The sequence below is a fragment of the Carassius auratus genome, unplaced genomic scaffold (genome assembly GCF_003368295.1).
Source record: "Carassius auratus strain Wakin unplaced genomic scaffold, ASM336829v1 scaf_tig00215384, whole genome shotgun sequence".
NCBI classification, from domain to species: Eukaryota; Metazoa; Chordata; class Actinopteri; order Cypriniformes; family Cyprinidae; genus Carassius; species Carassius auratus.
In genome coordinates this window covers 37,580-58,645 of record NW_020528057.1, presented here as the reverse complement: position 1 = coordinate 58,645, position 21,066 = coordinate 37,580, and the positions used below count along the sequence as shown (strand labels likewise).

Sequence of the window (21,066 nt, the reverse complement as noted above, 5' to 3'; positions counted from 1 at the left end):
TCTTGGCAAAAAGGGGTGGAGTCGTAAAGCTCGCGGTTTGGGTCAGTATAGATTCTGTTTGACGAGGCCCCTGGGGGGTTGTGTAGGATACTGACGAGTGCAGGGAGTGCAAGTTCTGAGGGAGGTCCTGTGTCAAATGTGCTACCATTTGCTAAACTCAGGTGTTCTCTCAAAACGGCAACGGAGACCAGAACGACAGAGGGCCACAATGACAAGCGCTTGTCTGAGGGTCATTAGATAGGAGCAAGCTCAGCTTTTAAGAGTACAAAGAACATCAGTCATAAATGATGAAAAATGCAGCAGGTGCTGGACAAAGTTCAAACTTTCTAGAGCGCACGTGTTTAACCTTCTGCATTCGAAAGCTCAAACAAATGGAATATGCTTTGAAATTCTACGTGTTCAACTGTAGGCATATCTCAGCGTACATGTACAAAAATTAACTATACTTTGGTTTCCAGGGTGAGCTTCGACATCACAGTGCTAAGAGGTCCTTCATGAAAACCACCCGAGCCCAGAGAGCAGTCAGGCACTCGCACAAGTGACGAGGTGGCCGAGTGGTTAAGGCGATGGACTGCTAATCCATTGTGCTCTGCACGCGTGGGTTCGAATCCCATCCTCGTCGTTCCTTGCTCTGCTCGTTCATCTGCTCTGCACATTTGGTGCACTTTCCTTTTGTTCCACGTTCACCTCATGCAGTGCGATCCAAAAGGGTCGATGATCTGAATCAGCTGTGTTAAATAACGGAAGTACTATTTAAAGGGACGAGACCTGTTCTTCAACAACACAATAAGCTTCAAAAGAAGCTGGCAAAAATTGCCAAGGCTGACTGTATTTCAAGTCATCCTGGCGGGGTATTGGGTAAAGTTTTCAACCAGCAATGATCGCGCCTCGGATGAGCCTCATAGGCTACAATATTGCCTCTGCGAAAGAATGGTGTCAAAGGTCGCGACCTTTCAACTGGACCCATGTGGACGTGGAACGACAGGGTGGTAATTAGCTCCAAACTGCGTGGTGTGTCTAAGAATCCAGTAGGCAGTATGTACGAGAAGCCTTATTTGCTGCTCTCCCTTTACTTAAAGAGGTTTGTGAGTTGCTTTCTCGAACCCCTGGGGGAAGAGACTTATTGGTATCTTGGCAAAAAGGGGTGGAGTCGTAAAGCTCGCGGTTTGGGTCAGTATAGATTCTGTTTGACGAGGCCCCTGGGGGGTTGTGTAGGATACTGACGAGTGCAGGGAGTGCAAGTTCTGAGGGAGGTCCTGTGTCAAATGTGCTACCATTTGCTAAACTCAGGTGTTCTCTCAAAACGGCAACGGAGACCAGAACGACAGAGGGCCACAATGACAAGCGCTTGTCTGAGGGTCATTAGATAGGAGCAAGCTCAGCTTTTAAGAGTACAAAGAACATCAGTCATAAATGATGAAAAATGCAGCAGGTGCTGGACAAAGTTCAAACTTTCTAGAGCGCACGTGTTTAACCTTCTGCATTCGAAAGCTCAAACAAATGGAATATGCTTTGAAATTCTACGTGTTCAACTGTAGGCATATCTCAGCGTACATGTACAAAAATTAACTATACTTTGGTTTCCAGGGTGAGCTTCGACATCACAGTGCTAAGAGGTCCTTCATGAAAACCACCCGAGCCCAGAGAGCAGTCAGGCACTCGCACAAGTGACGAGGTGGCCGAGTGGTTAAGGCGATGGACTGCTAATCCATTGTGCTCTGCACGCGTGGGTTCGAATCCCATCCTCGTCGTTCCTTGCTCTGCTCGTTCATCTGCTCTGCACATTTGGTGCACTTTCCTTTTGTTCCACGTTCACCTCATGCAGTGCGATCCAAAAGGGTCGATGATCTGAATCAGCTGTGTTAAATAACGGAAGTACTATTTAAAGGGACGAGACCTGTTCTTCAACAACACAATAAGCTTCAAAAGAAGCTGGCAAAAATTGCCAAGGCTGACTGTATTTCAAGTCATCCTGGCGGGGTATTGGGTAAAGTTTTCAACCAGCAATGATCGCGCCTCGGATGAGCCTCATAGGCTACAATATTGCCTCTGCGAAAGAATGGTGTCAAAGGTCGCGACCTTTCAACTGGACCCATGTGGACGTGGAACGACAGGGTGGTAATTAGCTCCAAACTGCGTGGTGTGTCTAAGAATCCAGTAGGCAGTATGTACGAGAAGCCTTATTTGCTGCTCTCCCTTTACTTAAAGAGGTTTGTGAGTTGCTTTCTCGAACCCCTGGGGGAAGAGACTTATTGGTATCTTGGCAAAAAGGGGTGGAGTCGTAAAGCTCGCGGTTTGGGTCAGTATAGATTCTGTTTGACGAGGCCCCTGGGGGGTTGTGTAGGATACTGACGAGTGCAGGGAGTGCAAGTTCTGAGGGAGGTCCTGTGTCAAATGTGCTACCATTTGCTAAACTCAGGTGTTCTCTCAAAACGGCAACGGAGACCAGAACGACAGAGGGCCACAATGACAAGCGCTTGTCTGAGGGTCATTAGATAGGAGCAAGCTCAGCTTTTAAGAGTACAAAGAACATCAGTCATAAATGATGAAAAATGCAGCAGGTGCTGGACAAAGTTCAAACTTTCTAGAGCGCACGTGTTTAACCTTCTGCATTCGAAAGCTCAAACAAATGGAATATGCTTTGAAATTCTACGTGTTCAACTGTAGGCATATCTCAGCGTACATGTACAAAAATTAACTATACTTTGGTTTCCAGGGTGAGCTTCGACATCACAGTGCTAAGAGGTCCTTCATGAAAACCACCCGAGCCCAGAGAGCAGTCAGGCACTCGCACAAGTGACGAGGTGGCCGAGTGGTTAAGGCGATGGACTGCTAATCCATTGTGCTCTGCACGCGTGGGTTCGAATCCCATCCTCGTCGTTCCTTGCTCTGCTCGTTCATCTGCTCTGCACATTTGGTGCACTTTCCTTTTGTTCCACGTTCACCTCATGCAGTGCGATCCAAAAGGGTCGATGATCTGAATCAGCTGTGTTAAATAACGGAAGTACTATTTAAAGGGACGAGACCTGTTCTTCAACAACACAATAAGCTTCAAAAGAAGCTGGCAAAAATTGCCAAGGCTGACTGTATTTCAAGTCATCCTGGCGGGGTATTGGGTAAAGTTTTCAACCAGCAATGATCGCGCCTCGGATGAGCCTCATAGGCTACAATATTGCCTCTGCGAAAGAATGGTGTCAAAGGTCGCGACCTTTCAACTGGACCCATGTGGACGTGGAACGACAGGGTGGTAATTAGCTCCAAACTGCGTGGTGTGTCTAAGAATCCAGTAGGCAGTATGTACGAGAAGCCTTATTTGCTGCTCTCCCTTTACTTAAAGAGGTTTGTGAGTTGCTTTCTCGAACCCCTGGGGGAAGAGACTTATTGGTATCTTGGCAAAAAGGGGTGGAGTCGTAAAGCTCGCGGTTTGGGTCAGTATAGATTCTGTTTGACGAGGCCCCTGGGGGGTTGTGTAGGATACTGACGAGTGCAGGGAGTGCAAGTTCTGAGGGAGGTCCTGTGTCAAATGTGCTACCATTTGCTAAACTCAGGTGTTCTCTCAAAACGGCAACGGAGACCAGAACGACAGAGGGCCACAATGACAAGCGCTTGTCTGAGGGTCATTAGATAGGAGCAAGCTCAGCTTTTAAGAGTACAAAGAACATCAGTCATAAATGATGAAAAATGCAGCAGGTGCTGGACAAAGTTCAAACTTTCTAGAGCGCACGTGTTTAACCTTCTGCATTCGAAAGCTCAAACAAATGGAATATGCTTTGAAATTCTACGTGTTCAACTGTAGGCATATCTCAGCGTACATGTACAAAAATTAACTATACTTTGGTTTCCAGGGTGAGCTTCGACATCACAGTGCTAAGAGGTCCTTCATGAAAACCACCCGAGCCCAGAGAGCAGTCAGGCACTCGCACAAGTGACGAGGTGGCCGAGTGGTTAAGGCGATGGACTGCTAATCCATTGTGCTCTGCACGCGTGGGTTCGAATCCCATCCTCGTCGTTCCTTGCTCTGCTCGTTCATCTGCTCTGCACATTTGGTGCACTTTCCTTTTGTTCCACGTTCACCTCATGCAGTGCGATCCAAAAGGGTCGATGATCTGAATCAGCTGTGTTAAATAACGGAAGTACTATTTAAAGGGACGAGACCTGTTCTTCAACAACACAATAAGCTTCAAAAGAAGCTGGCAAAAATTGCCAAGGCTGACTGTATTTCAAGTCATCCTGGCGGGGTATTGGGTAAAGTTTTCAACCAGCAATGATCGCGCCTCGGATGAGCCTCATAGGCTACAATATTGCCTCTGCGAAAGAATGGTGTCAAAGGTCGCGACCTTTCAACTGGACCCATGTGGACGTGGAACGACAGGGTGGTAATTAGCTCCAAACTGCGTGGTGTGTCTAAGAATCCAGTAGGCAGTATGTACGAGAAGCCTTATTTGCTGCTCTCCCTTTACTTAAAGAGGTTTGTGAGTTGCTTTCTCGAACCCCTGGGGGAAGAGACTTATTGGTATCTTGGCAAAAAGGGGTGGAGTCGTAAAGCTCGCGGTTTGGGTCAGTATAGATTCTGTTTGACGAGGCCCCTGGGGGGTTGTGTAGGATACTGACGAGTGCAGGGAGTGCAAGTTCTGAGGGAGGTCCTGTGTCAAATGTGCTACCATTTGCTAAACTCAGGTGTTCTCTCAAAACGGCAACGGAGACCAGAACGACAGAGGGCCACAATGACAAGCGCTTGTCTGAGGGTCATTAGATAGGAGCAAGCTCAGCTTTTAAGAGTACAAAGAACATCAGTCATAAATGATGAAAAATGCAGCAGGTGCTGGACAAAGTTCAAACTTTCTAGAGCGCACGTGTTTAACCTTCTGCATTCGAAAGCTCAAACAAATGGAATATGCTTTGAAATTCTACGTGTTCAACTGTAGGCATATCTCAGCGTACATGTACAAAAATTAACTATACTTTGGTTTCCAGGGTGAGCTTCGACATCACAGTGCTAAGAGGTCCTTCATGAAAACCACCCGAGCCCAGAGAGCAGTCAGGCACTCGCACAAGTGACGAGGTGGCCGAGTGGTTAAGGCGATGGACTGCTAATCCATTGTGCTCTGCACGCGTGGGTTCGAATCCCATCCTCGTCGTTCCTTGCTCTGCTCGTTCATCTGCTCTGCACATTTGGTGCACTTTCCTTTTGTTCCACGTTCACCTCATGCAGTGCGATCCAAAAGGGTCGATGATCTGAATCAGCTGTGTTAAATAACGGAAGTACTATTTAAAGGGACGAGACCTGTTCTTCAACAACACAATAAGCTTCAAAAGAAGCTGGCAAAAATTGCCAAGGCTGACTGTATTTCAAGTCATCCTGGCGGGGTATTGGGTAAAGTTTTCAACCAGCAATGATCGCGCCTCGGATGAGCCTCATAGGCTACAATATTGCCTCTGCGAAAGAATGGTGTCAAAGGTCGCGACCTTTCAACTGGACCCATGTGGACGTGGAACGACAGGGTGGTAATTAGCTCCAAACTGCGTGGTGTGTCTAAGAATCCAGTAGGCAGTATGTACGAGAAGCCTTATTTGCTGCTCTCCCTTTACTTAAAGAGGTTTGTGAGTTGCTTTCTCGAACCCCTGGGGGAAGAGACTTATTGGTATCTTGGCAAAAAGGGGTGGAGTCGTAAAGCTCGCGGTTTGGGTCAGTATAGATTCTGTTTGACGAGGCCCCTGGGGGGTTGTGTAGGATACTGACGAGTGCAGGGAGTGCAAGTTCTGAGGGAGGTCCTGTGTCAAATGTGCTACCATTTGCTAAACTCAGGTGTTCTCTCAAAACGGCAACGGAGACCAGAACGACAGAGGGCCACAATGACAAGCACTTGTCTGAGGGTCATGAGATAGGAGCAAGCTCAGCTTTTAAGAGTACAAAGAACATCAGTCATAAATGATGAAAAATGCAGCAGGTGCTGGACAAAGTTCAAACTTTCTAGAGCGCACGTGTTTAACCTTCTGCATTCGAAAGCTCAAACAAATGGAATATGCTTTGAAATTCTACGTGTTCAACTGTAGGCATATCTCAGCGTACATGTACAAAAATTAACTATACTTTGGTTTCCAGGGTGAGCTTCGACATCACAGTGCTAAGAGGTCCTTCATGAAAACCACCCGAGCCCAGAGAGCAGTCAGGCACTCGCACAAGTGACGAGGTGGCCGAGTGGTTAAGGCGATGGACTGCTAATCCATTGTGCTCTGCACGCGTGGGTTCGAATCCCATCCTCGTCGTTCCTTGCTCTGCTCGTTCATCTGCTCTGCACATTTGGTGCACTTTCCTTTTGTTCCACGTTCACCTCATGCAGTGCGATCCAAAAGGGTCGATGATCTGAATCAGCTGTGTTAAATAACAGAAGTACTATTTAAAGGGACGAGACCTGTTCTTCAACAACACAATAAGCTTCAAAAGAAGCTGGCAAAAATTGCCAAGGCTGACTGTATTTCAAGTCATCCTAGCGGGGTATTGGGTAAAGTTTTCAACCAGCAATGATCGCGCCTCGGATGAGCCTCATAGGCTACAATATTGCCTCTGCGAAAGAATGGTGTCAAAGGTCGCGACCTTTCAACTGGACCCATGTGGACGTGGAACGACAGGGTGGTAATTAGCTCCAAACTGCGTGGTGTGTCTAAGAATCCAGTAGGCAGTATGTACGAGAAGCCTTATTTGCTGCTCTCCCTTTACTTAAAGAGGTTTGTGAGTTGCTTTCTCGAACCCCTGGGGGAAGAGACTTATTGGTATCTTATTGGTATATGCAGTGCGATCCAAAAGGGTCGATGATCTGAATCAGCTGTGTTAAATAACGGAAGTACTATTTAAAGGGACGAGACCTGTTCTTCAACAACACAATAAGCTTCAAAAGAAGCTGGCAAAAATTGCCAAGGCTGACTGTATTTCAAGTCATCCTGGCGGGGTATTGGGTAAAGTTTTCAACCAGCAATGATCGCGCCTCGGATGAGCCTCATAGGCTACAATATTGCCTCTGCGAAAGAATGGTGTCAAAGGTCGCGACCTTTCAACTGGACCCATGTGGACGTGGAACGACAGGGTATTAATTAGCTCCAAACTGCGTGGTGTGTCTAAGAATCCAGTAGGCAGTATGTACGAGAAGCCTTATTTGCTGCTCTCCCTTTACTTAAAGAGGTTTGTGAGTTGCTTTCTCGAACCCCTGGGGGAAAAGACTTATTGGTATCTTGGCAAAAAGGGGTGGAGTCGTAAAGCTCGCGGTTTGGGTCAGTATAGATTCTGTTTGACGAGGCCCCTGGGGGGTTGTGTAGGATACTGACGAGTGCAGGGAGTGCAAGTTCTGAGGGAGGTCCTGTGTCAAATGTGCTACCATTTGCTAATCTCAGGTGTTCTCTCAAAACGGCAACGGAGACCAGAACGACAGAGGGCCACAATGACAAGCGCTTGTCTGAGGGTCATTAGATAGGAGCAAGCTCAGCTTTTAAGAGTACAAAGAACATCAGTCATAAATGATGAAAAATGCAGCAGGTGCTTGACAAAGTTCAAACTTTCTAGAGCGCACGTGTTTAACCTTCTGCATTCGAAAGCTCAAACAAATGGAATATTCTTTGAAATTCTACGTGTTCAACTGTAGGCATATCTCAGCGTACATGTACAAAAATTAACTATACTTTGGTTTCCAGGGTGAGCTTCGACATCACAGTGCTAAGAGGTCCTTCATGAAAACCACCCGAGGCCAGAGAGCAGTCAGGCACTCGCACAAGTGACGAGGTGGCCGAGTGGTTAAGGCGATGGACTGCTAATCCATTGTGCTCTGCACGCGTGGGTTCGAATCCCATCCTCGTCGTTCCTTGCTCTGCTCGTTCATCTGCTCTGCACATTTGGTGCACTTTCCTTTTGTTCCACGTTCACCTCATGCAGTGCGATCCAAAAGGGTCGATGATCTGAATCAGCTGTGTTAAATAACGGAAGTACTATTTAAAAGGACGAGACCTGTTCTTCAACAACACAATAAGCTTCAAAAGAAGCTGGCAAAAATTGCCAAGGCTGACTGTATTTCAAGTCATCCTGGCGGGGTATTGGGTAAAGTTTTCAACCAGCAATGATCGCGCCTCGGATGAGCCTCATAGGCTACAATATTGCCTCTGCGAAAGAATGGTGTCAAAGGTCGCGACCTTTCAACTGGACCCATGTGGACGTGGAACGACAGGGTGGTAATTAGCTCCAAACTGCGTGGTGTGTCTAAGAATCCAGTAGGCAGTATGTACGAGAAGCCTTATTTGCTGCTCTCCCTTTACTTAAAGAGGTTTGTGAGTTGCTTTCTCGAACCCCTGGGGGAAGAGACTTATTGGTATCTTGGCAAAAAGGGGTGGAGTCGTAAAGCTCGCGGTTTGGGTCAGTATAGATTCTGTTTGACGAGGCCCCTGGGGGGTTGTGTAGGATACTGACGAGTGCAGGGAGTGCAAGTTCTGAGGGAGGTCCTGTGTCAAATGTGCTACCATTTGCTAAACTCAGGTGTTCTCTCAAAACGGCAACGGAGACCAGAACGACAGAGGGCCACAATGACAAGCGCTTGTCTGAGGGTCATTAGATAGGAGCAAGCTCAGCTTTTAAGAGTACAAAGAACATCAGTCATAAATGATGAAAAATGCAGCAGGTGCTGGACAAAGTTCAAACTTTCTAGAGCGCACGTGTTTAACCTTCTGCATTCGAAAGCTCAAACAAATGGAATATGCTTTGAAATTCTACGTGTTCAACTGTAGGCATATCTCAGCGTACATGTACAAAAATTAACTATACTTTGGTTTCCAGGGTGAGCTTCGACATCACAGTGCTAAGAGGTCCTTCATGAAAACCACCCGAGCCCAGAGAGCAGTCAGGCACTCGCACAAGTGACGAGGTGGCCGAGTGGTTAAGGCGATGGACTGCTAATCCATTGTGCTCTGCACGCGTGGGTTCGAATCCCATCCTCGTCGTTCCTTGCTCTGCTCGTTCATCTGCTCTGCACATTTGGTGCACTTTTCTTTTGTTCCACGTTCACCTCATGCAGTGCGATCCATAAGGGTCGATGATCTGAATCAGCTGTGTTAAATAACGGAAGTACTATTTAAAGGGACGAGACCTGTTCTTCAACAACACAATAAGCTTCAAAAGAAGCTGGCAAAAATTGCCAAGGCTGACTGTATTTCAAGTCATCCTGGCGGGGTATTGGGTAAAGTTTTCAACCAGCAATGATCGCGCCTCGGATGAGCCTCATAGGCTACAATATTGCCTCTGCGAAAGAATGGTGTCAAAGGTCGCGACCTTTCAACTGGACCCATGTGGACGTGGAACGACAGGGTGGTAATTAGCTCCAAACTGCGTGGTGTGTCTAAGAATCCAGTAGGCAGTATGTACGAGAAGCCTTATTTGCTGCTCTCCCTTTACTTAAAGAGGTTTGTGAGTTGCTTTCTCGAACCAATGGGGGAAGAGACTTATTGGTATCTTGGCAAAAAGGGGTGGAGTCGTAAAGCTCGCGGTTTGGGTCAGTATAGATTCTGTTTGACGAGGCCCCTGGGGGATTGTGTAGGATACTGACGAGTGCAGGGAGTGCAAGTTCTGAGGGAGGTCCTGTGTCAAATGTGCTACCATTTGCTAAACTCAGGTGTTCTCTCAAAACGGCAACGGAGACCAGAACGACAGAGGGCCACAATGACAAGCGCTTGTCTGAGGGTCATTAGATAGGAGCAAGCTCAGCTTTTAAGAGTACAAAGAACATCAGTCATAAATGATGAAAAATGCAGCAGGTGCTGGACAAAGTTCAAACTTTCTAGAGCGCACGTGTTTAACCTTCTGCATTCGAAAGCTCAAACAAATGGAATATGCTTTGAAATTCTACGTGTTCAACTGTAGGCATATCTCAGCGTACATGTACAAAAATTAACTATACTTTGGTTTCCAGGGTGAGCTTCGACATCACAGTGCTAAGAGGTCCTTCATGAAAACCACCCGACCCCAGAGAGCAGTCAGGCACTCGCACAAGTGACGAGGTGGCCGAGTGGTTAAGGCGATGGACTGCTAATCCATTGTGCTCTGCACGCGTGGGTTCGAATCCCATCCTCGTCGTTCCTTGCTCTGCTCGTTCATCTGCTCTGCACATTTGGTGCACTTTCCTTTTGTTCCACGTTCACCTCATGCAGTGCGATCCAAAAGGGTCGAGGATCTGAATCAGCTGTGTTAAATAACAGAAGTACTATTTAAAGGGACGAGACCTGTTATTCAACAACACAATAAGCTTCAAAAGAAGCTGGCAAAAATTGCCAAGGCTGACTGTATTTCAAGTCATCCTAGCGGGGTATTGGGTAAAGTTTTCAACCAGCAATGATCGCTCCTCGGATGAGCCTCATAGGCTACAATATTGCCTCTGCGAAAGAATGGTGTCAAAGGTCGCGACCTTTCAACTGGACCCATGTGGACGTGGAACGACAGGGTGGTAATTAGCTCCAAACTGCGTGGTGTGTCTAAGAATCCAGTAGGCAGTATGTACGAGAAGCCTTATTTGCTGCTCTCCCTTTACTTAAAGAGGTTTGTGAGTTGCTTTCTCGAACCCCTGGGGGAAGAGACTTATTGGTATCTTGGCAAAAAGGGGTGGAGTCGTAAAGCTCGCGGTTTGGGTCAGTATAGATTCTGTTTGACGAGGCCCCTGGGGGGTTGTGTAGGATACTGACGAGTGCAGGGAGTGCAAGTTCTGAGGGAGGTCCTGTGTCAAATGTGCTACCATTTGCTAAACTCAGGTGTTCTCTCAAAACGGCAACGGAGACCAGAACGACAGAGGGCCACAATGACAAGCGCTTGTCTGAGGGTCATTAGATAGGAGCAAGCTCAGCTTTTAAGAGTACAAAGAACATCAGTCATAAATGATGAAAAATGCAGCAGGTGCTGGACAAAGTTCAAACTTTGTAGAGCGCAAGTGTTTAACCTTCTGCATTCGAAAGCTCAAACAAATGGAATATGCTTTGAAATTCTACGTGTTCAACTGTAGGCATATCTCAGCGTACATGTACAAAAATTAACTATACTTTGGTTTCCAGGGTGAGCTTCGACATCACAGTGCTAAGAGGTCCTTCATGAAAACCACCCGAGCCCAGAGAGCAGTCAGGCACTCGCACAAGTGACGAGGTGGCCGAGTGGTTAAGGCGATGGCGTTCAAGCTGGGGAACAATAGTCCGTCAAAGACGGGGAAGAAGGGAAGAAAAGAGGGAAGGAAGAAAAAGAGAAGGGGAAGAAGAGAAAGAAAAAATGAAGAAAAGAAAGGGTGAAATTTGATGTTCAAAGACGGATCTTCCTTAGCATGCGCGCAGTGATACATCTTCCGGTTTCTTCTTGCGGTAAATTCGCGCATTTATATTACACTGTTTTCTATTGCAGGTGCTCCCCTCGACCCGGGTTCGAATCCAGCTAAAGACAACTTTTTGTTTTATTGTTAATTGCTTTAAATAAATGAAGTTTCAAGGTTAATTAAATGTATATATGTGCTTGTTTGATATTTTTTTATTACATTTTAATACACCAATGGAAATGTGTTTTGTTATTATTAGTTATTTAGTAGTTGTTGTATTATTTTTGTTATTAAGCATGTTATTATGTGTAGTTGTATTCATATTTATTTTAAGCATGTTATTAGTTGTGATTTTATTGATATTAAATCAGATTTTTTTTAAGGTTACATTCATTCAAGACACCTTTAAATCTGTCATTTTTAATTAAAAAAGGATGCAAAAATAGTCATTATTATGCTTAAAAATGTCTGTGACAAATGACAAAGTGCAAATTATCTTTTTATAGGAATACGTTCTATTGTTGCAGTGTACTGATGAAATGTTTACTAAAGTACAAATAAAAAAGCAATCATTTTTTTTTACAATTATGCCAACATAACAGTAATGCATATTAAACAAATTAAATTTATATAAGTTTTCAAAAAAAAAATTAAAAGGGAAATAAAAGGAAAATAAATGTAGAAATCAAAACACATTTCTCAATTTGTTTTTTTATTTATTTTACAATTATGCTAACAGAAAAGTAATGAATATTAAATGAAGTTTTCAAACAATAAATTAAAAAGGTAAAAGTAAAAGTTAAATAGGATTAAAAAAGCAAGTTAAATAAAATAATGTTAGACACAAATATTAACAATAGTGAACTATATTTAAACAACTATATACACACAACAATAAATAAAAATATACAGTGTATACATTATTTGGGAGAAGGTTCTCCGGATTTACTCTAACCACTTTTCTTTTGTAATGTTCTCAGTCTGTGGACAGTATATACACCTTGCCCCTGTACTGGCTATGTCCCGTTGCACTGGTTTTGAATTTTCCACACTTCCTGCAAGTGTTTGCCTTGTAGGGTCTCTTGGGCATGGTTTGTGGAGCTGGTTGTGAATTGGTGCTCTGCAAAATAGGCTGTAACAGTGGCATCCTATGGACCGCTGACAGTCTTTGAACCATTTGTAGACCCTGGAACACTGGCACACCCTGAAACATCGACAAAAATATGGTTTTCTGGTATTAAAAGAAAAATTGAACAAGTTTAATAATTCGTACAGAATGGAACGTGAAAAGTGCCTTTATAGAATACTTTATACATTATGCCATTACTTACAGAGACAGTACTGCTTGGTATAGAGGCACAAGACACTGCTGCGCTGGGTTGGTCTTCAACCTGAGAAGGTCTCCTGACCACACTAAGATTTGGCTTTGCTGCAGCTATGTGAGAGCCAGTAAATCTTGGTTTGGTAAATCAAAAATGTGAGAAGACAGAATGTGTTATAATAGCAAGAATTACGATTTATATTAATATTACTATTTTAAGTAAATGCAGGTTTTTAAAAACATTTCTTTCTGAATAGAAGTGTCATCCATATTTATTAGCAGTATTGACTCCTGAAATTACTACAAAGTATTTGCATGATGGAATAATTGTTAATGTGTACAGTTAATAATAGCCAGCATCTATGTGGTATGTTACCTGAGATTGAGAAAGAAAGATAATGTAGCTTTAACACATGAGAAGTATTGAGAGGGATGCCATGAGGGACATGAGTCTAGTCTCAAGAGAGAAAGCAAACAGGTTACATTCTACATTTATCCTTGACCATGTGACTTAAACCAAATCTGAGATATTCAAACTGACCATTCAGCAGACAACAGGTGCCCCCACTGTACAAGAGGGGTGACAATTAGTAGGTCTCAGCCAGCATCTCATAGCATTCTTGCTTTTTCTTTTTTTCTTCATCTTACGTTCTGAACTTTCTTGAATTTTAATTGAGCACATTCTTAAGTGGTATTATTAAAAAAGTTAAATAGTAATTCTTACCATTGAAAATTGTGTTGCAACTCTTGCTTCCACAGGTGCAGTAGGCTGGGGCCGGGGCAGGGGCATGGGATGAGGCTGGGGGTCAGGCTGACTCTGCTCCATGGCCTTCTTTGCTGTTTCAGCATCATGAGGTTCTTCCACCACCCTTTGTGCTGGTCCAGTAGAGGCTTAAGACGAAAAAAAAAAAAAAAAAAAAAAACCCTTAATACATAATTCAGAAAGAAACCTTTTCAGTAAATATACTAATGATACTAATAAAAAACATGCATTTCAGCACACCTCCAAGCAAGGTTTTTGGCCACGAGACAGCATCTGACATTTCTCTATCTGTCAGCATTATAACAAATATAATGCACAATACAAGTGAGTCCCTTAAGAGAGCATAAAATACTTCATTAAATTCATATATTTATTCATTCATTCATTCATTTCTAGGACACAAGTCCCATTTATCTTATATATAATGTTACAACTGGTATCTCTATTTAGAGGAGAAAGATACAAGACAGGAACATTTCTTAAAATACCTGCAACATTACATAAATGTCTATAAACAATTATTACACACTCTGGTTTGCCCTGTTGAAAGCCATAACATAACACAACCATCACATTACATCGTTCAAATGAATGGGACCAGGTAAATGTTTGTTCTGAAGCCTGATGTGTTGTTCTCTTATGCAAATACACTAAACCAAGATACTAATAATGTTCGATTACGATTATTTTTTATTTTTATACATCTATAATGCAAAGGTAACAAACACTCACCCATTGACAAATCTCGTACCACTTTTTATGTCGAACTACGCGACAATGACCCTTGTCATAGGTCACAAACTTGAGTAATTAACCTTTTTTACCTCTGACACGCCCCCTGAGGATGATGTCATTCTTTTGTACACCTTCGGCACGGTTCGGCAACTTGATTGACACCTGACTAGAAGCGCTGACCCCTCCACCTAGCGGTGAGACGCGGAAACGTGCCGTCGAAATCCCCCTGCTCTCTGATTGGTCAAATGTCACGAATGTCAAGATAATGTTATAAATTGCGCTTTTTGATTGGCTGGAAATGTTAAGGCGCTTCGACGCGATTGGTCCAAATGTCATAGCGCTTCGATGCGATTGGCTGCGCAGTTCGACATTGCTCAACATTTCTGAAATTATGTCGGACTATCCTTCGTCAGCTAGCGTTCAGGTCGCAGTCTCCCCTGGAGGCGTGGGTTCGAATCCCACTTCTGACAGACCTATCCTTTGGCTGCAGACAGAGACTTCAGTCTTCTGCTACGTTGGGCCAGCAGGGCGTTAACTTTGACAAAACGACGCATTAGGCAAATGCCAGTATTAATTGGGCAGGCGTTGAAGACAAGGATGAGTTTTTAGACACTTTTTGAAAAGGGTTAAAGCCTCCGCTGCTCGAATTGAGATAGGCAGGCCGATCCACCAGCTGGGAACAGTCCAGGAAAAGGTCCTTGAGAGTGATTTTGTGCCTCTTTGGGATGGCACCACGAGGCATCGTTCACTTGCAGAAAGCAAGCGTAGGTCTGCACCAGCGACTTTAGGTATATTGCTGCAGAGCCAGTGGTTATCTTCTAGGCAAACATCAGTACCTTGAATCTGATGCGAACAGCTATTGGTAGCCAGTGCAAAATTATGAAGAGAGGTGTGACGTGGGCTTTCTTTGGCTCGTTGAAGACCAGTCTCGCTGCTGCATCCTGGATCAGTCGCAGAGGCTTGATAGTACGTGCCGGAAGACCCGCCAAGGGAGCATAGCAGTAGTCCAGTCTGGAGAAAACAAAGAGCTTGGACAAGGAGTTGTGTGGCCTGCTCTGATCGGAAGGGTCTAATCTTCCGAACGTTGTACAAGGCAAATCTTCAGGACCGGGCCAGTGCAGCAATATGGCCTTTGAAACTTCACAAAACCTCAGGAGGACGTGGCCACGTGTTACATGAATATGAGAGGGATGCTATTGCTGCCTTCATGTAGCATTAGCCAGCATGCATGCAGAATTTTGACTTCACTGTAAATAAAAGGATTGCATGGGCCTACACGCAATGTCGCTGGATGAGATTCAGGGAATTTACCTGGAACCTCACAGTTTTCCACAAAGCATCATTTCACCTGCCCTGAAGAGGAGCTGTGGCCTTTTGCCCCAGGAGACACAGGGAAACCCACACGAAAGGGGACAGAGAACCTCACTCTTTCTTTCTAAGCCACGGGTGTCAAACTCAGTCCCTGGAAGGCCGGAGACCTGCAGAGTTTAGATTCAAGCCTGATAGAACACACCTGATCGGTTTTGTTGTTGACGGCTGAACTGCGTTTGAGCTCCGTCACTATATTCTTTTCATTGACTATTTTTAACTTAAAAATCTATTTTATACACCATCGTTTCCGTTTATATAACGCGTGAATATATCCTCTATTGTATTCTACAACAAAAACAATCAGAGCGACTCGCTATCACTAGATTTATTTTGATCTCCCGTGTCCGCTATTAGCTTTTAGCCAGTTAGCATCAGCAAACGTGGTTGCTGCTAACTGCGCTTACATTGCTAATACTCTATTCACACACATTACCACTGCTGTACTCACTGTTACTTGCTTTAATGGCGGATGAATGTCTCCACTCTGTGCAGCTCGAGCTCGAGGCCGTGGGGAAGCAGATTCGCGACCTGGAACAGAGGCAGGCCGAGCTGAGAGAGCGGAGAGCCGCGCTGGAATCATCCCGGGCTGACGCTCACAAGTCCGGGGTAAGTATACAGCGTGCTGTTAACAGTCCCACCACGTCTACTCCGTGTGTTTCTCTGCGCAGGCCCGGTGCACCCAGGACGCGATCTTCCCAGATGTCCTTCACTGCGACGCCGGGACACCACGGACTCTGGGTGCATCCACAGCGGAGGATGCGAGCCGGGTCCCGGGCGACGACATCTCCCCCTCCTGCCTTCGAGATCTCCATCCAGAACCGCTTCGCTCCCCTCCGCGAGACAGGACGCGACGCTGTGATCATCGGAGACTCCATCGTCCGACACGTAAGTGCTACGTTAGCCGAAGGTAAAGTGCACACTCATTGTTTGCCTGGTGCTCGTGTTCTCGATGTTTCTGCGCAGATACCCGCGATCCTGAAGGACGACGAGAGCCCGAGAGCGGTCGTGCTTCACGCCGGGGTTAACGACACCACGCTGCGGCAGACGGAGACGCTGAAGAGGGACTTCAGCAGCCTGATCGAGACGGTTCGAAGCACGACGCCCGCGGCGACGATCGTCGTGTCAGGACCACTGCCCACGTATCGACGAGGACACGAAAGGTTCAGTAGACTTTTTGCTTTAAATGAATGGTTGTTGTCATGGTGTAAAGAACAGAAACTGCTATTTGTTAATAACTGGAATCTTTTCTGGGAGCGTCCTAGACTGTTTCGCGCTGATGGATTACACCCCAGTCGAGTCGGAGCGGAGCTTCTCTCTGACAACATCTCCAGGACACTTCGCTCCATGTGACTAGTAAGTCAATTCTCAAATAACCATTATGATGAGTTTTGTTCCACCCGCTTAAATGATAAAAGTACTTGTGCTGTAAAACCTATTAAGACTGTGTCTGTTCCCCGAATAGTGAGGTCAAAATATAAATATAATGTAGGATCTAGAAAAAATCTTATCGTAATTAAACCAGAAAAATGTAAAGTAAATGAACAAAAACAATTTTTAAAGTTTGGGCTCATAAATATTAGATCACTCACACCAAAAGCAGTTATTGTAAATGAAATGATCACAGATAATAGTTTTGATTTACTCTGCTTGACTGAAACCTGGCTAAAACCAAATGATTATTTTGGTCTAAATGAGTCTACTCCACCAAACTACTGTTATAAGCATGAGCCCCGTCAGACTGGTCGTGGCGGGGGTGTTGCAACAATATATAGTGATATTCTCAATGTTACCCAGAAAACAGGATACAGGTTTAACTCTTTTGAAATACTAATGCTAAATGTTACTCTGTCAGACACGCAAAAGAAATCTAATGTATCTCTTGCTCTGGCTACTGTGTATAGACCCCCAGGGCCGTATACAGAATTCCTAAAAGAATTTGCAGATTTCCTCTCAGACCTTCTAGTTACAGTTGATAAGGCGCTAATCATGGGAGATTTTAATATTCACGTTGATAATACAAATGATACATTAGGACTTGCGTTTACTGACCTAATAAACTCCTTTGGAGTCAAGCAAAATGTCACCGGGCCCACTCATCGTTTTAATCATACACTAGATTTAATTATATCGCATGGCATCGATCTTACTGCTATAGATATTGTACCTCAAAGTGATGATATTACAGACCATTTCCTCGTATCGTGCATGCTGCGTATAACTGATATTAACTATATGTTGCAGCGATACCGTCTGGGCAGAACTATTGTTCCAGCCACCAAAGACAGATTCGCAAATAACCTGCCTGATCTATCTCAACTGCTATTTGTACCCAAAAATACACATGAATTAGACAAAATTACTGACAACATGGGCACTATTTTCACTAATACATTAGAAGCTGTTGCCCCAATCAAATTGAAAAAAGTTAGAGAAAAACGTACTGTACCATGGTATAACAGTAATACTCACTCTCTCAAGAAAGTAACTCGTAGTCTTGAACGCAAATGGAGAAAAACTAACTTAGAAGTTTTTAGGATTGCATGGAAAAACAGTATGTCCAGCTATAGACAGGCTCTAAAAACTGCTAGGGCAGAGCATATACACAAACTCATTGAAAATAACCAAAACAATCCAAGGTTTTTATTTAGCACAGTGGCTAAGTTAACAAATTACCAGACGCCACCTGATTCAAATATTCCACCAACGTTAAATAGTAATGACTTTATGAATTTCTTCACTGATAAAATAGATAACATTAGAAATACAATAGCGAATGTAGATTCTACAGCATCTAACACTTCAGTTTCATCCATCGCACCCAAACATAAACTGCAGTGCTTTACAACCATAGGACAGGAGGAGCTAAATAAACTTATCACTGTATCTAAACCAACAACATGTTTATTAGATCCTGTACCCACTAAATTACTGAAAGAGCTGTTACCTGTAGCCGAAGAACCGCTTCTCAATATCATTAACTCGTCGTTATCTTTAGGACACGTCCCAAAACCATTCAAGCTGGCGGTTATCAAGCCTCTTATTAAGAAACCAAAACTAGATCCTAGTGTATTGGCAAATTATAGGCCTATTTCAAATCTTCCATTTATGTCTAAAATTTTAGAAAAAGTTGTGTCTGCTCAATTGAGCACCTTCCTGCATAAAAATGATCTGTATGAAGAATTTCAGTCAGGTTTTAGGCCCCACCATAGCACAGAAACTGCACTTGTTAAAATTACAAATGACCTGCTCCTTGCGTCAGACCAAGGCTGCATCTCATTTCTAGTCTTACTTGATCTTAGTGCTGCGTTCGACACCATAGATCATGACATACTCATAGATCGATTACAAAACTATACAGGTATTCAAGGGCAGGCTCTAAGATGGTTTAGATCCTACCTGTCCGATCGCTACCATTTTGTTTACTTAAATGGGGAGTCATCTCATTTATCATCAGTAAAATATGGAGTGCCACAAGGATCTGTCCTAGGTCCCCTTCTATTTTCAATATACATGTTGCCCCTTGGTAATATTATTAGAAAATACGGAATTAGCTTCCACTGTTATGCTGATGATACTCAGCTATATATATCAACGAGACCAGATGAAACTTCCCAATTATCTAAGCTAACAGAGTGTGTTAAAAATGTAAAAGATTGGATGACAAATAATTTTCTCCAATTAAATTCGGATAAGACGGAGATATTAATTATTGGACCAAAAAACACTACACAGAATCTTGTAGATTACAATCTGCAACTAGACGGATGTACTGTTACTTCCTCTACAGTCAGAAATCTGGGTGTTATATTAGACAGCAATTTGTCTTTTGAAAATCATATTTCCAATGTTACAAAAACTGCATTCTTCCATCTTAGAAACATTGCCAAGCTACGAAACATGTTATCTGTTTCTGATGCAGAAAAGCTAGTTCATGCATTCATGACCTCTAGACTGGACTATTGTAATGCACTTCTAGGTGGTTGTCCTGCTTCTTCAATAAACAAGCTACAGGTCGTCCAAAATGCAGCAGCTAGAGTCCTTACGAGGTCAAGAAAATATGATCATATTACCCCAATTTTACAGTCTCTGCACTGGCTACCTATTAAGTTCCGCATCAGTTACAAATTATCATTACTTGCCTATAAGGCCCTAAATGGTTTAGCTCCAGCGTACCTAACTAGCCTTCTACCACGCTACAACCCATCACGCTCCCTAAGGTCACAAAACGCTGGACTTTTGGTAGTTCCTAGGATAGCAAAGTCCACTAAAGGAGGTAGAGCCTTCTCACATTTGGCTCCCAAACTCTGGAATAGCCTTCCTGATAATGTTCGGGGTTCAGACACACTCTCTTTGTTTAAATCTAGATTAAAAACACATCTCTTTCGCCAAGCATTCGAATAATGTATCTTTTTAATTGTGAGTGTAGTTGCTTCTGATCAAAGGTGCATTTTTATTCATTAGCTTGGGTTAAACTAATTTTACTTTGTTGGATCAGCAGCTATGCTAATGATGTCTGTATTTTGTTTCTATGTTTTGCCACGGGATTCACATCCCGTGGTAACTAGGATTTACACAAGCTCCAGTCTGGATCCAGAAGAGATGATGCTGACCCTCAGAGGACCTCAGATGATGCTAACCCTGAATGAACAAACAGAACTAACAATTATTCCTAAATGTGTGACTTAATCATCTAATAACTTAATTAATAATATTGATAGTTCATCGTCTAGCTGACTACGTCTTGTATTATTATTATTATTTTTTAGTTTTTCTAAAATCCTGTCAAATGTGCACAAACTACTAGCTACTACTAAATATTGTAGAAACATAATTTTCTGTAAAGTTGCTTTGTAACGATTTGTTTTGTAAAAAGCGCTATACAAATAAACTTGAATTGAATTGAATTGAACCTGATCCAACTAATCATGCCCTTCAGGCTCATTTGAAAACTACATGCCTTGTGTGTTTGAGAAGGGTTGGAACAACACTCTACAGGGCTCGGGCCCTAAAGGAATTTAGTTTGACACCCCTGGTCTAAGCTCTCTCAGTTATCAGAAAAAAAGAAACAGCCTGCCCCGTGTGAGGCTCGAACTCACGACCTTCAGATTATGAGACTGACGCGCTGCCTAACTGCGCCAACGAGGCCCGTGGGCTAAAGGGGGCCCGAACAGAGAAAAAGTAGCTTCTAGGTCCCTGGTTTCAGGTGCGGCTCGAACAGGCCATCTCTAGCAAGGCAAGGGTGTCAGGATGGCCGAGTGGTCTAAGGCGCTGCGTTCAGGTCGCAGTCTCCCCTGGAGGCGTGGGTTCGAATCCCACTCTGACAGACCTATCCTTTGGCTGCAGACAGAGACTTCAGTCTTCTGCTACGTTGGGCCAGCAGGGCGTTAACTTTGACAAAACGACGCATTAGGCAAATGCCAGTATTAATTGGGCAGGCGTTGAAGACAAGGATGAGTTTTTAGACACTTTTTGAAAAGGGTTAAAGCCTCCGCTGCTCGAATTGAGATAGGCAGGCCGATCCACCAGCTGGGAACAGTCCAGGAAAAGGTCCTTGAGAG

General features: G+C 44.0%; 21 non-coding genes across 21 annotated transcripts; 10 read left to right on the top strand and 11 right to left on the bottom strand.

The window, feature by feature from the left end:
• Positions 1-540: 540 nt before the first annotated feature.
• trnas-gcu (transfer RNA serine (anticodon GCU)) lies at positions 541-622 on the top strand. The gene has a single exon. It is a non-coding gene; the product is annotated as a tRNA-Ser (tRNA).
• A 169-nt stretch (positions 623-791) lies between these two features.
• On the bottom strand, positions 792-932 carry LOC113094365 (U4 spliceosomal RNA). The gene has a single exon (XR_003288071.1). It is a non-coding gene; the product is annotated as a U4 spliceosomal RNA (small nuclear RNA).
• A 737-nt stretch (positions 933-1,669) lies between these two features.
• trnas-gcu (transfer RNA serine (anticodon GCU)) lies at positions 1,670-1,751 on the top strand. The gene has a single exon. It is a non-coding gene; the product is annotated as a tRNA-Ser (tRNA).
• Positions 1,752-1,920: 169 nt separating this feature from the next.
• Positions 1,921-2,061, bottom strand: LOC113094364 (U4 spliceosomal RNA). Its single transcript, XR_003288070.1, has one exon. It is a non-coding gene; the product is annotated as a U4 spliceosomal RNA (small nuclear RNA).
• Positions 2,062-2,798: 737 nt separating this feature from the next.
• On the top strand, positions 2,799-2,880 carry trnas-gcu (transfer RNA serine (anticodon GCU)). Its single transcript has one exon. It is a non-coding gene; the product is annotated as a tRNA-Ser (tRNA).
• Positions 2,881-3,049: 169 nt separating this feature from the next.
• LOC113094363 (U4 spliceosomal RNA) lies at positions 3,050-3,190 on the bottom strand. The gene has a single exon (XR_003288069.1). It is a non-coding gene; the product is annotated as a U4 spliceosomal RNA (small nuclear RNA).
• A 737-nt stretch (positions 3,191-3,927) lies between these two features.
• trnas-gcu (transfer RNA serine (anticodon GCU)) lies at positions 3,928-4,009 on the top strand. Its single transcript has one exon. It is a non-coding gene; the product is annotated as a tRNA-Ser (tRNA).
• A 169-nt stretch (positions 4,010-4,178) lies between these two features.
• LOC113094388 (U4 spliceosomal RNA) lies at positions 4,179-4,319 on the bottom strand. The gene has a single exon (XR_003288092.1). It is a non-coding gene; the product is annotated as a U4 spliceosomal RNA (small nuclear RNA).
• A 737-nt stretch (positions 4,320-5,056) lies between these two features.
• Positions 5,057-5,138, top strand: trnas-gcu (transfer RNA serine (anticodon GCU)). Its single transcript has one exon. It is a non-coding gene; the product is annotated as a tRNA-Ser (tRNA).
• Positions 5,139-5,307: 169 nt separating this feature from the next.
• LOC113094387 (U4 spliceosomal RNA) lies at positions 5,308-5,448 on the bottom strand. The gene has a single exon (XR_003288091.1). It is a non-coding gene; the product is annotated as a U4 spliceosomal RNA (small nuclear RNA).
• Positions 5,449-6,185: 737 nt separating this feature from the next.
• Positions 6,186-6,267, top strand: trnas-gcu (transfer RNA serine (anticodon GCU)). The gene has a single exon. It is a non-coding gene; the product is annotated as a tRNA-Ser (tRNA).
• A 169-nt stretch (positions 6,268-6,436) lies between these two features.
• Positions 6,437-6,577, bottom strand: LOC113094383 (U4 spliceosomal RNA). The gene has a single exon (XR_003288088.1). It is a non-coding gene; the product is annotated as a U4 spliceosomal RNA (small nuclear RNA).
• A 310-nt stretch (positions 6,578-6,887) lies between these two features.
• LOC113094385 (U4 spliceosomal RNA) lies at positions 6,888-7,028 on the bottom strand. Its single transcript, XR_003288090.1, has one exon. It is a non-coding gene; the product is annotated as a U4 spliceosomal RNA (small nuclear RNA).
• A 737-nt stretch (positions 7,029-7,765) lies between these two features.
• On the top strand, positions 7,766-7,847 carry trnas-gcu (transfer RNA serine (anticodon GCU)). Its single transcript has one exon. It is a non-coding gene; the product is annotated as a tRNA-Ser (tRNA).
• Positions 7,848-8,016: 169 nt separating this feature from the next.
• On the bottom strand, positions 8,017-8,157 carry LOC113094373 (U4 spliceosomal RNA). The gene has a single exon (XR_003288079.1). It is a non-coding gene; the product is annotated as a U4 spliceosomal RNA (small nuclear RNA).
• A 737-nt stretch (positions 8,158-8,894) lies between these two features.
• On the top strand, positions 8,895-8,976 carry trnas-gcu (transfer RNA serine (anticodon GCU)). Its single transcript has one exon. It is a non-coding gene; the product is annotated as a tRNA-Ser (tRNA).
• A 169-nt stretch (positions 8,977-9,145) lies between these two features.
• On the bottom strand, positions 9,146-9,286 carry LOC113094362 (U4 spliceosomal RNA). Its single transcript, XR_003288068.1, has one exon. It is a non-coding gene; the product is annotated as a U4 spliceosomal RNA (small nuclear RNA).
• A 737-nt stretch (positions 9,287-10,023) lies between these two features.
• trnas-gcu (transfer RNA serine (anticodon GCU)) lies at positions 10,024-10,105 on the top strand. Its single transcript has one exon. It is a non-coding gene; the product is annotated as a tRNA-Ser (tRNA).
• Positions 10,106-10,274: 169 nt separating this feature from the next.
• Positions 10,275-10,415, bottom strand: LOC113094384 (U4 spliceosomal RNA). Its single transcript, XR_003288089.1, has one exon. It is a non-coding gene; the product is annotated as a U4 spliceosomal RNA (small nuclear RNA).
• A 10,164-nt stretch (positions 10,416-20,579) lies between these two features.
• trnam-cau (transfer RNA methionine (anticodon CAU)) lies at positions 20,580-20,653 on the bottom strand. Its single transcript has one exon. It is a non-coding gene; the product is annotated as a tRNA-Met (tRNA).
• A 96-nt stretch (positions 20,654-20,749) lies between these two features.
• trnal-cag (transfer RNA leucine (anticodon CAG)) lies at positions 20,750-20,831 on the top strand. Its single transcript has one exon. It is a non-coding gene; the product is annotated as a tRNA-Leu (tRNA).
• Positions 20,832-21,066: the final 235 nt, after the last annotated feature.